At 38.9% G+C, this 12,980-nt stretch overlaps 1 long non-coding RNA gene across 1 annotated transcript; it reads left to right on the top strand.

The window, feature by feature from the left end:
• The first annotated feature begins 624 nt into the window (after window positions 1–624).
• On the top strand, window positions 625–11,811 carry LOC112914097 (uncharacterized). The gene is made up of 2 exons (XR_011996719.1): window positions 625–2,957; window positions 10,990–11,811. It is a non-coding gene; the product is annotated as an uncharacterized lncRNA (long non-coding RNA).
• Window positions 11,812–12,980: the final 1,169 nt, after the last annotated feature.

Genomic DNA, 12,980 nt, shown 5'->3' with positions numbered 1-12,980 from the left:
TTTCATGACTTTGTTATTCAGGTGTCCCCTCTGCCTTTTGAACATTTGTCTTACACCTCTTCACTTTCATGGAAGACCTATATTAATACTGGTTTTTGCTAACTGAAAGAAATTTAAAGAGGATTTTCACTTTTACAAAAAAAGATGCAAAAAAAAAAAAAAGATGCAAAGTGAAAATTGCATTTAGCATTTGTTTTGCAACGAGGAGTTATAGAGGCAGAAGACACCCCAACAGCGAGAATGGCCCTGCTAAGCTCTTTCCCTTGAGCCAAACCTAGCATCTTAGCGTCAAGCTGCCGTATCTCTGAACTGTGTTGGTGAGCATCTGTGCTTTATCTCGATTTATTGTGTGCATCCTCTAGTAAGATGGTGTCCCAAAGTATCAGAAAAGCCTAAGAGATTATTTTTTGTGTCTGGGAACACTTGAAAAATTTTCCGTATAAATTAATGGCAATTGCTTCTTCACTTTATGCCATTTCAGCTTACAAAAGTTTTCACCAGCAAGCCCTTTCAAATACTGGGGAAAACCTGTATTTTCAAAATGATTCAAAGATATGCATTTTTGTTCAGTAGTATATCAACACTATTTCAATTAATCTTAGCAAAAAAATTAAATATAGAATTTAACCTCTCTGGTGTCTGTTAAATTTATTTGCTATCTTTTGTCAGTTCAAAACTGAAAGAGAATTTTTCTTCAAGTGACTTCTTGAAGAGTTTTTGTCATAAACATAAAAATAAGAATTACTTAATTTGTTCAAAGTTTTGTCAAGATTTAATACTTTGAATTTCTACCAGTTAATTCGCTTTCTTTATTGCAGAAGAGTCTTTTTGAATGAGAAAAAAGGAAATTCATGCCTCAAGTCACATATATTCTCATATTTCTTCAGACATTATTGAGAAAAGAAAGATGCAAGGAACTTATTGTTCAGAGAAGCTGAAAAGAGACAAATTTCCCTCTATGGTGAAAGCTAAAAGGATGATTGAGTAAAGAGGTGCTGGCAACGGCCTCTTGCTCATTAAGCAGGGAACAGAGTTTTGAGGAGCCCAGGAATGGAAGTGGACAGAACTCAACTCTGCTTCCTGCTTCTTGTAGCATGTTGGGCAATTAGCCAGCAGCCCTGATCCATCCTTTTCTTACTTGAGACAGAGGATAGTACTCATCAAGTAGGTATGAAAATTAAGTTAAATGATGTAAAATATCTAGAGGACCTCTTAGATCTTACCATTTTTGATAAAAGGTAAATATGATCAAAAGCAAGCCTTTAAACCCTTCCCTAAGAAGAAATTATTTTCTGTTTAGGTTACTTATGATTATCAGTTTATCTTATTAGAAAAGCAGCTGGATGTTATTAATATGGATAAGCCTTCCTAATGCAGTTTGGTTAGCTGATTGGAAAGTTTAAGGATGATAAGAGTATTTAGAGTTTATAGGATTCAGTGCCTTCAAAGTCAGTAGTTTAAAAAAAAAGTGTCCCTCAAGCGTTTCCATTTTCTCCAACGCAAAGAATTATTGCACATACTCTTGACAACTCTCTTAGGCAGAAAAAGTCAACTAGCAGAAAACATCACAGAAGCACATCACACCCTGTTAGGGCACATGTGTGCAAATTTTGCAATTGTAAAAATTATATAATTAAATTTAGGTAATACTTGCTTCCATTTTATCCCTCCTTTGGGATCATGTTTTATTCACTTTTGTATACTAACAATATGATCTGATATTTAGTAGGTTATCAGTATTAATATTCTTGCTGAAAAAAGTAACTGAGTAATTAGGTAAATGGGTGCAGCAGTGAGTACAATCCTCTAAGGCTACCCTTAGAGGCGTTTCCTATTACCAGAGACTAAACTATTTGCCTCTATACTTAGTGACTAATTCAAACTACCAGCTTTCCCCTGTCTCCACTAATGTCAGTAAGCGCGGTTTTTCATTTATTCATACCTGTGTGGTCCCCTTCTTTCATTGCCATAACCTACCAACCTGCTCAGAGGGGCTAGTGGTTATAAAACATCAATCACTATTTCAGTACAGTGATGGTTTTCACCTCTGTTTTATGGAGTATGAGGTTTTGAGGATGCTCAGGGGCCAGATGGGGCCAGAATCTAGTGCAGGGAATGTAAAGGTAAGGGTCTGAGGAGAAGCCCCAGCTCATGACGGCATCACTTCCACAACTCTGAGAGAGCAGGTCTGCTTTGATGTGTTTTATATGTTGAGGCTGTATGCAAGATTCTGCTTGAGATTAGGATACACCCCTAAAAAAGTTTGAAGCCTGAGTTCATGATTATACAAAATATTAAACAGAAAGATCTATCTTCTGAAGTCAATGAAAGAAGACAGGCTTGCGTTCTTCTAGCACTCAGGCGAAATTTGAGTCATCAAAGCAAGGTAAATTAAAAGGTAGTGTTGAGAGATAATTCCAGCACTTCTGGATGGCTTCTAAGCAAAGAGAATCGACAATTTTGTCCAAGGCTGTTTGCAAAGTTGCTCCAGGCAGGGAGCAGGTTTGCTTATTCTCCAGGATAATGAAGCTAGTTTCCCACCCTCCCTGGAGACAGTCCGGGGTGATAAGGATACTATCTCCCTCTGAATCAGTAGGCAGATTTGTTTCCTGATCAGCATAGTAAAGATAACGTCTCTCTCTGTAGGGTGGATAGACAGGTTTACCAGTAGCTTCTTTTAGAAATTGGTGTTTCTCTAAGCTCAGGGTTCCTTACTATGACCCAAACTCACCTTGTGTCTGTCTGGGCCTAACTCTTCTTGGATGCCATGGAATTTGGGATATGAGAGCAACCAATGTGAACGTGGAGCTCATGCTATCTTCTGTGCCATGTGTAATAAGCTGTGCAAATCCATGTGGGCTCATCACCTCCTCACTGCTGAATCCAGGAAGTTTGGCAAATTGACCTAGCAGTTGCCGTGGTGGCTGCTGTTCAGGATCTGCTTGGCTGCTTGACAGGTAGGACCTTTGCCTTTTTTAAAAATCTTGACCAGGCATACCTTACTTGGAAGATAAATTTCCATTCTTACCTATGATTTTCACTTCCTGTGAAAGCCCTTAGTCATGTGATAGACTTCAGTAAGAGTATTCATAATGACATTTGGGTTAATGTGTGCCCTATGTACAACTGTGTTCAAAACAAATATTAACAAAATGTTAATATTTATTTTCCTGCTATCCCTAAGGAGCACCCCCATCTATCCACCAAAGTAAATGTTTTGGGTATGAGATCTTGATCAACTCCTAAAAACAATACTCCTCAAGTGTGTGTTTTTAAAAATTTTTATTTTTAAGTAGGCTCTGCACCCAGTGTGGAAACCAATGTGGGGCTTTAACTCGTAATCCTGAGATCAAGATCTGAGCTGAGATCGAGTCAGATACTTGGCTGGTTGAGCCATCCAGATGCCCCAGAGTACTTCAAGTTTTATTATACATAAGAATCATCTGAAGAACTTGTTACAAAAGCAGACTACTGGGTCCCATCCCCAGGGAATCACCTTCTGTGAGTCTGGAGATCCACACTGCTAATAATAAGAACCCAGGTGATTCTGATTTTGCTGAAAAGGCTTACATTTTAAGAAACAAGATTTTAAAATACCCCTAATATCTTTTTATAAATAAAAAGTGGATAAAATTCGCAACTTCCTTCAAATCCTGAAGGGTTGATTGGCGAGGCAGATGGGGAGAAACAGTGTGCTCACAACCTGGTGAGTTATAACTCAACACTTTACCCCTACTTCTAACATACTGAAAACACTTCAGTGTTTCCTTTGTAAAGAGCCCACTATTTTTTTCAACAGTAGTACCATATATTACTGATACAACTGGCCCAGAAGTTATTCACCTTGGCCAAGTCATTCTACAATATAATTAATGTCTTAGATCATCTTTTAATATGTGTGTTGGTGTCGAATGTAAGTTTGAGGTGTCAATTTGAAAGTAAACTAAGCCTGTCCACTTGCCAAAAAACCTGAAAACATACCTGTAAGGCTCTCTAGTTCCTTTACTTACATGTTGTCAATTAGCTTTTGTATCTGGTCAGTCTTCTCGGATTTTCTATGTGGGCTGATGCTCATTTATTTTAGGGTGGGTGTTTAGTGCCTGAATTAATTTTAAGATCTATTTTGTTGTTAACCCTACTTGGTTTGTAGAAACCTAGTTGGTTGTGTGCTATGCACTGCATTGTTTCCTGCCCTCCTCCCAAGTTCATGTTGAAGCCCGAACCCCTAGTACCTCAGAATGTGACTGTATTTGGAGACAAAGTCTTTCAAGAGGTAATTAAATTAAAATGAGGTCATCAGGGTGGGCTGTCATCCAATATGACTGGTGTCCTTATAAGAGGAAATTTGGGCACAGACGTATCAGAAGACCATGTGAAGACAGAGAGAAGACAAGCATCTACAAGCCAAGGAGAAGCCTCAGAAAAAATCCACACTGTGTACACCCTTTTTCTAGACTTCAGAACTGTTGAGAAAATAAATTTCTGTTGTTTAAGCCACCACTCTCTGGTGCTTTATTGCTAAAGCCCTAGCAGCAGAATACATTGATTTCCTTTACATGGCTCTCAGGGCAGGTCCCTCATCCATTAGAAAAAGTTTGCTTGGATTCCTTCTATCAGTGTTAGAGGGCATCTTCAGTAGGTCAAACCTTTAGACAATATCCATGTTACATTAATGTTCTTGTTTTACTCTGGTCACTAGTCTTTTTTGGATAATTTCTAATAATCCTAGCCTTAGCAACAGAATTATTAGATTGTTTCAGTGGTATTTCCCTCAAATAAGGGATCCAGGTGGCAGCCAGATTTGATATAGGTAATTCAATAAATATTTTTTGGCTGCTTACCATGTGATAAGAATTATTGTATGTTATAGGTACTGGGGACCTAGCAATTTGAATTAAACAAAGTTCAGGCTTTCGTGAAACCTACAGTTAGCACGTAGAGTGTGTGTGTGTGTCTGTAATGTGTAGAAAATAGACACTTAAATAAATATATAGTATGTTCAGTGGAAATAAAACAGGGTATGGGAGGAAGAAGGCTAGGATTTTATTTGGGGGGTAGAAATGGAAATATTTTACAAAAGATGGTCAGAAGAGCTTCTCTGAGGAGGTAAGCTATATGCAGAGTCTGCATGAAGTGGGAAATGTGTGTAGATGCAGAGAGGGGCTACCCAGATTGCCCTTCAAGGAAGAATTTCTGCCCCAGTTCCTGGTGAGCTGTTACCAGACAGCTTTCAATGTCAGAACTTTGAGGGTTTGCTTCAGCTTCAAAATGCCTCTTTCTTAAGGGCACATCCTTTCTGTGGGTGGCCCACATCTAATGACTAATCAAGGTGAGGGTATTAAAACTCAAACAAGACCTACCTGATGGACAATTTCTGCTTCAGTGTCTCCCCCTGGGGCAATTGAGTATGTTGAGCCCACATAGCCCATGCAGCATCCTTTCCCCCCTTTCCACAGTTGATTCTAAGAATATCCCCTCATAAACATCCGAAGTGCAGAGATCTGTTTCAGAGTGAGCTTTCTGGGGAACGCAATGTGATGGGGAGGCATCCATGTGGTCATCTGAGGAAGAACATTTCCTTGCAGAAGAAACAGTAAGTGCAAAAATCATCAAACTATTATCCATATGGTAATGACATGGCTATACAAGGAAGGGACAGAACAAATCTTCTTTGCTTTGTGGGGTCATCCCAGAGGGACCTGAATGGGACAGAGATGGCCAAGGGAAGGGATTAGGGAGCAACTTCTTTTCGTGGGGTAGTAAAAATCTTCCTGCGGAGGAGGAAGTAAAAAGGAGACACAGAAATGGAGGTGATTTTGATTTTGAATTAAAATGTTAATCCAACAGGCTTCTTTGGGACTTCTAAGACTCTGAGGCCTGTGGTTTCCCCCACCCATGTATGGTCAGGGTTCTCCCCAATCCCAGGGATATGCTGTATTATTTTCAAGCCCATAACCCATGTCTTCACTCCAACTCTACACACTTCCTCCTCCTCATTCTCTTCCTTCTCCTGTTACCTACTGCTTCTTTTCCTCTTTGATTACAATCTTCTCACACGTCTCTATTTTTCACATTCGAGGTTTTCAGAGGGGAAGGAAACAGCTTTGTTTAGCCTAGGACACTAATCAACCTATTAGAGCTTCAAAAATGTTGTTGTTGTAAAGAGATTATGGAAGCTAACTGTAGAAACCAAGCAATATTCCCTTTACCTCATACCTCCTGTCCCCAAGAAAAAATAAAGCTCAATGCCTTGAAATGAGATCAAGGAGAAGATGGTTAAAGAACCAAATTTTCTTTACAAAGGGAAATAATTCCAAAATCATCTCTTTATTTACATAGGACGTAGGGAAGAGGTTTGCATGAAAATTGGACAGTTTGATTTTTATATGAGTAAACAAAAACCACACAGTATGTGTTCTGATTTTCAAAGCATTATTACTATTCTTTTCTGCTTATGTCTGTATCAGGGTGTCCAGCTCATAGACAAATCAACACCTTGTTTACTCAAGATTGTGTTAATTCTTGCAATTCCTTTTGTGGGAATAAGTTTGAATTCTTGAATATTTAGAGCAGAATGAACTATGATCATACATGGGACTGGTATGAACCATACGTGGGGGTGGTGAGGTGGCACTTTCAGTTTGGGATTATTTTTGGCTCTTTGTTCCTCAGACAATTCTTTCCTTTTTGCTTATCTCTCACAAACCCACCAGGATGGTACAACACAACCTATTTAGGATCAATGATTGGAAATGTAGGATTTCTTCAGATCAGAACAAATCCTAGGGCCCATAGGAGTATTAGAGAAACCAATACACAAAGAGTTGAACTTTATTGCCAGAACATTTTCCTCACCCCAAGAAGAAATCCTGACCCATTAACAATCATTCCCCATTGTTCTTCCTCCAGTCCCTGACAACCACTTATCTATTTTCTGTCACTATGGATTTTACCTCTCAGCTACTATATATTTTAAATCTCTTTTAGCCTAATACTCTACCAACCATTTAAAATCTTCTCTCTTTGCTTTAAATAGTTTTTTTTTTTTTTTTAGTTGAATTTAAATGACTGTCTACTACTAACTTGAAACTCTTCTAATTTAGGGACGTTTAATGAAGAGCCATAGATTTGATTCCACAAATCCTTGCAGTGAAAGATGTACAAAGCTTCATGTTTAGTTTTTCCCCTTTTATTGATTTTCTTCATTTCCCTTTAATATAAATCAAATTCAAGGGCACAGAATGTTTAAAAAAAAGGGAAAAGAAATTTGAGAAGCAAATAGAGAAGGAAATGCAGAAGAGAAGGAGGAGGAGGAGAAGGAATATGACAGTATCATAGAAGAAAAGAAATTATATTGAAGAAACTAAAGGAGAAACAGCCACTGACTGATTCTAAAAACAAAAACAAAAACAAAAAACTTCTACTACCCCAAGTCTGTTAACAAAAAGGGATGAAGAAACAGAACCAGATCATGCATGATGAAGAACATTTTTAAGTTTCACAGTCTAGGATCTGGGCCCCAAGGCAAGTTTGAAAGGAAGCCTCCACTTCCATGTTAAGCTCTAATTCCTTTCAATAAGGCATCTGATTTGGGGTGTGGATTCTAAGTGCTTTGTTAGCCGTGAGGAAAGAAGATACAGCAATTTCGTCATTACGGGAAAAATAAGAACATCCTTTTACTCTTTGAGAGTTTTAGAGATCAGAAACATCTTTTTACATGGGAACAAAAGACAATTTGATTAAAAGTGATATTATAAGCCTTTATTGTATAAAGGTAATTTGAGATTAACTAGGAACAGACTACATAACACCAAGTGTACTAGAACAGCATGTAACAAAGACAAGTCTACCGCCTGTCTTTCCTGATTCTCAAGCTTAAGAAATTGTGTTTTGTATTATTTCTTCAAGGGAGATTAGCTGAAATTCTATACATTAAATTTAACTCAAAAATAACATTCCTGTCACAAACTGTGCATGAGAAATGTTGCTTCTAAAAGTTTTGGTACTGTAAAAGCAGTACATTGAATGTTAGAAACAAATGAAACATAGAGAACATGCTTTCTGTACCTGCAGGCTTGACTTTAGAGTAAAGGATTTGAATTTCCAAATTTAGATGTGAATGAGTAACATAAAGTAGGTAGAAAAAGCAATTATGGAAAATTTATGGAAGGGCATTTATGGTGGATTAGAGATGGTAGCAAATTCTTTGATACTCCTTTTGTAGACTAATCGGATACATTGAATCCAGGCTAGTCTTAGTGATTTCCTCAACCAACAGAGTTCAGTGCCCATGACTTAAAAGCTGAATGACTTTTAAGGTCAAGTCAGTAGTCTTGCAGCTTCTTCCTTGGTCTCTGGGAATGCTTGCTCTCTGCACTCTTCAGACTCTTCCTCTTTAGATACTGCCTCTTTAAAACCGGTGGGTCTGCAGTGAGAAGAGCCAGCCACACTGAGAGAGGGGATGTAGGTGCTTGAGTTAACAGCTCCAGCTGAGCTCTCAGCTGGTAGCCTGAAGGAACTATTGGTTGTCTTGGACATCCCATCCAGCTGGCTTTCAAATTATTGTAGAGTCCAGCCAGTATCTGGACTGCAACTGTCTGAGGGTCTCTCTAAGGAGAACTACTCAATTGAACCCTTCTTGCATTGCTGACACCTAACACTGTAAACAAATAAATGATTGTTTTGAGCTGCTAAATTTGGGGGTACTTTATTATGCCACAAGAATTAACCAGAACTGTCCTGGTTTTGTCAGACTACTCTAGCAACTTCTGTGACATCAGGCTTTACATGATGAGGTTGTTGGATTTCCAAGAATAGCAGAACTCAATTTGAAAACTTGCAGCAAACAAGTCCTATAATTATGAAGTAATACTCCTAACACCAAAGTGAACTTTTAATGATTTTATTGTTAGGTGAAGTGTTTCCTTAAGCCTCTATGTCTTATGTCTTCATTACATCTAACAGGAAAAAAACCCCCTAAATTAATACTGTCCATCTTCTTCACTCTTTTCTTTATCTGAATGATGTTAGACTGAGTTAGTGCTCTACCTACTTGCACTTTGCTCCAGACCACCTGTTCTCTCCCTCTTCAGAGAAGGATTGCCTTTGATTACAGCACTCCCTGGGCCTGCCAGGATTTCAGCAACCCTGCTCACAGTTGATTCCAGGGCAGACTGTCCTGAGCATGACCTGCTGGCATCACAATGCTGTGTGTGACTACATGCTGATCTACTCAAAATATTTTCTGACTTTCTTCCAAGCTTGCCTACACTGCCACTGACTCTTCCTCCTCCGTATTGCCTAATCAGTGCTTACAGGATTTATTTAACTACCATTAGCCCAAATTTCAGAAATGTGTTCCTGCCATATCAACCAGCCTTTGTCTATATTCTATATCAAGTCTGAAATACTGCATATCAAGCTTGAAGCATATGCCAGTTCTTATTTCCATATAGCTCTGTACTGGTCTAGGACAGGAGATAAAACTTACCACCAATCTATATGAAATATCTAGTTGTATAATGTCTCAAATTTTGTTTCACCATTAAGTCATTGAGTTTTCCTATGCATCTCAAAGTATACACATATCTGTTCTTCATGATTTACAATCGTTATTAACCAGAAAAATACCATTTTGTTATGGTATTCTTAGATGAGAGGTGTGTTTGGTCCATGCGAGTTAATAGGCAGTTGGGTATCACTTCTTTTTATAGATTATTTTTTTAGAGCCGAAGTTGCAAACTCAAAAGCGAGTGGGGTAGATCGGGGATAAAGGTAGGAGGTTAGGGTGTAGGGAACTGTATGATGAGGTACATAAGTGAAGACAGCCAGCTTTGTAAATGCATTTCATAGCATATTACATTCCCAAACAATCCTGACATCTCAGTTCCTTTTATTATTATTCATTTTTATTTCATCACACTTGTTTTTTCCTTGTTCTTTTTTTTTTAAGAAATATTATTTATTTATATATTCATGGGAGACACACACACACACACAGAGAGAGAGAGAGAAAGAGAGAGGCAGAGACACAGACAGAGGGAGAAGCAGGCCCCATGCAGGGAGCCCGATGTGGGACTCGATTCTGGGACTCCAGAACCATGCCTTGGGCCAAAGGCAGGCACTAAACCCCTGAGCCACCCAGGGATCCCTTCCTTATAGTTCTTATAGTGGTTTGTTTTGTAATGATGTCTTAAGTTTAATGCTTTCAGCTTAAAATATACTTTATATTAAACCTGTAAGGATATATTTTTTGCTCCTAACAAAGAATATACTCATCTCATTTTTGCAAAATCTGTTTCATTTTTCCACCTTTGATGTAGGCATAAATGCAAAGACATATTTCTGTGTTCCAAGAATATCAGCAGTGCAAGAATAAATGATAAATGGCAGTTCACACTTGGTTTGTGTGTTAGAGAGAAAACAGAAAGTGGTGATTACTGGATTGAATTGGAGAAAGGAAGCAGCATCTATCTAAAGGAGGCATTGCCACTTAGCTCCAGATGTGTCATGTGGGAATGTCAGAATATGGGCCAAGCTTTGCCGTATCTTCTGATTTTTCATGAAAAGTTGGATATTTGAATAAAAATCTTTTTAAAAGATTTTATTTATTTATTAGAGAGAGAGTGAGAGAGAAAGAGATCATGAGCAGAGAGAGGGATAGAGGAAGAAGGAGAAACAGGCTCCTTGCTGAGCAGGGAGCCCAATACAGGATTTGTTCCTAGGACCCTGGGATCATGGCCTGAGCTGAAGGCAGAGACACTTAACCAACTGCGTCACCCAGGTACCCACTGAATAAAAATCTTCTGATTTCCAAGTATGGGTTATCAGTAAACAAATGTGTGAGTCAAACAAAGCACAGTGCCAACAATATATGGCTTGAGGATCTTGGCTTAGAGCATGCATCTATATCTAAATCTGGAAGGTTATGAAATAGAATTTTAGTTCCTGGCTTTTCTGCATAATTATGATGCATATTGTTATTTTCAGGTAACACTGAGTGATTATAACCAAGGACAATTTTCTGGAGATGGAATGAGACTCAAATAGAGAAGTGACATCCTAAAGACTTATGGGAAACAAATCCATGTGGCATATACAGAGGACTAAATGGAAGGAGAAGGACCTGGACCCTGGGCTGGAAGACAGCAGAGACTCCTCTCACCCACATTGGCGAATGATCTTTTCATCTGTCTTATAGTGATGAGGAACTAAAAATTGATATAAAATCTGTTGTGACCTGTTTCTCCCAATTATGTATGTGTGGGTATGTGGTAGGAGCAAGAGAGTAGAGTTGGTACAGCTGAGATGTTAGCCCGGGACAGAACTTAAGCATGAGCTGGAGTTGGGAGTGTATCAGTTAGAGACCTTCTAATGGAAGGTCTAATGTGGACTTCCTTGAATTGAGTCCAGGACACTGTGTCATACTTCCTTTCCTGGAGTACAGGAAAGTATTTGCTAGACTTGGCTAAACTGTAAGATCCTACCCTTTACCATATCTTGATTGGTAGAAATGCCAGCACTTTGAAAATATAGCCTAGAATTGAACATAATTTTCATGGAAAGAACTTCCCATTTGCCTCTTCTGGTTGGTGGAATAGGAGGCTTCTCCCAAAATAATGGGTTGTAGATATATACATATATGTAGTCTTGCTTAGTATCTATGGGTGTTTTATAGACTGATTCTTGAAACTCTCTGGGGACCTGGCAGAGGTAAGAGATACATGCAGGTGATAGTTTTGAAAGTCTCTGTTAAGCACCCAGTGCTGCAGTGGTTCAGGCATCAATAAAATCCAGTTCATTTTCTCCTGAGGAACTTTGAAATCTTGTTGCATTTCCCTACTTGCTCCCCATCCCCCATTTCTATTTTTGAATAAATTCTCAGCCAAGAAGGGGCCACGTCTGATTGAGTCAATTGTGAACTAATGGCCTAGAGTTCAGGATGGATTGCTTTGGACTGGGAACTAGAATATGGCTTCTCACTGGAAACAAGAATTGATAAGACTGTGCACCATCAAAACCCATAAAAGAGTACAAAGAAGAGGTGAATTAGAAAGATGGCTAAATCTGTGGCTGCAGTGGCAGGAAGTTAGAAATTGAGGATTAGAGATGGAGAAACAGAAATAATCCTGGATCACATTAAGGTGTGATTAGGTGGGAGAATAAGAGTGATTCTGATCAATTGCTTAAGAGTGACCAAATCTGTCAGTGCGCATCACAGGAAAATCTGCTGGAAAAACCTAGGAAGGTTCTAGGAGCACTTTCCTAGAATGTCCATTGTGCTTAAGGATAGTCTAAATTACATTACTTCCTACATCACAGAATCAAATGCAAATTTTGCATGAATTTTTAAGATAAAACCTAAGACTTCAAAGACAATTTATTCTTGTGTGGCTGCTAAAGCCACCGGGGTTGCATGCATAGTCTCTCTCCTTTGCTGTTATAAAGGATACTTCAGCGGCTGAGAAGCAATGGAGAGGAACATCAAAGAGTGGCCTGGGCTTGCTCTGATGGGCGGTAGATGCATGGTCACATGGATGGATGGGTCAACTGACTTTAAAGGACAAGGGATGAAACTTTTGGTATATTCTTTATAATTATTGCTTCATTGCATCAGTCTGTGCCTACATCAACTATTGAGCATCATCTTCAAAAGTGGTATTTTTTAGGAGTGCCTGTGGCTCAGTTGATTAAGGATCTGCCTTCAGCTCAGGTCAGGATCTCAGGGTCCTAGGATTCAGCCCCATGTTGGGCTCCTTGCTCACTGGGGAGTCTGCCCCTCCTCCATGGCTCATTCTCTCTCCCTCTCTCTCTTGCTCTCTCCCTGTCTGAAATAAATAAATAAAACCTTAAAAAAACTTTTTTAGAAAAGTATTTTTTCTTTATTTTTAAAAAGATTTTACTTAATTATTCATGAGAGACAAGAGAGGCAGAGATAGGCAGAGGGAGAAGCAGGCTCCTTGAGGGGAGCCCGATGTGGG

This window comes from Vulpes vulpes, chromosome 1, assembly GCF_048418805.1.
Source record: "Vulpes vulpes isolate BD-2025 chromosome 1, VulVul3, whole genome shotgun sequence".
NCBI classification, from domain to species: Eukaryota; Metazoa; Chordata; class Mammalia; order Carnivora; family Canidae; genus Vulpes; species Vulpes vulpes.
Note: the sequence above shows the minus strand (reverse complement) of the source record. Positions and strands in the feature narration are given on the sequence as shown.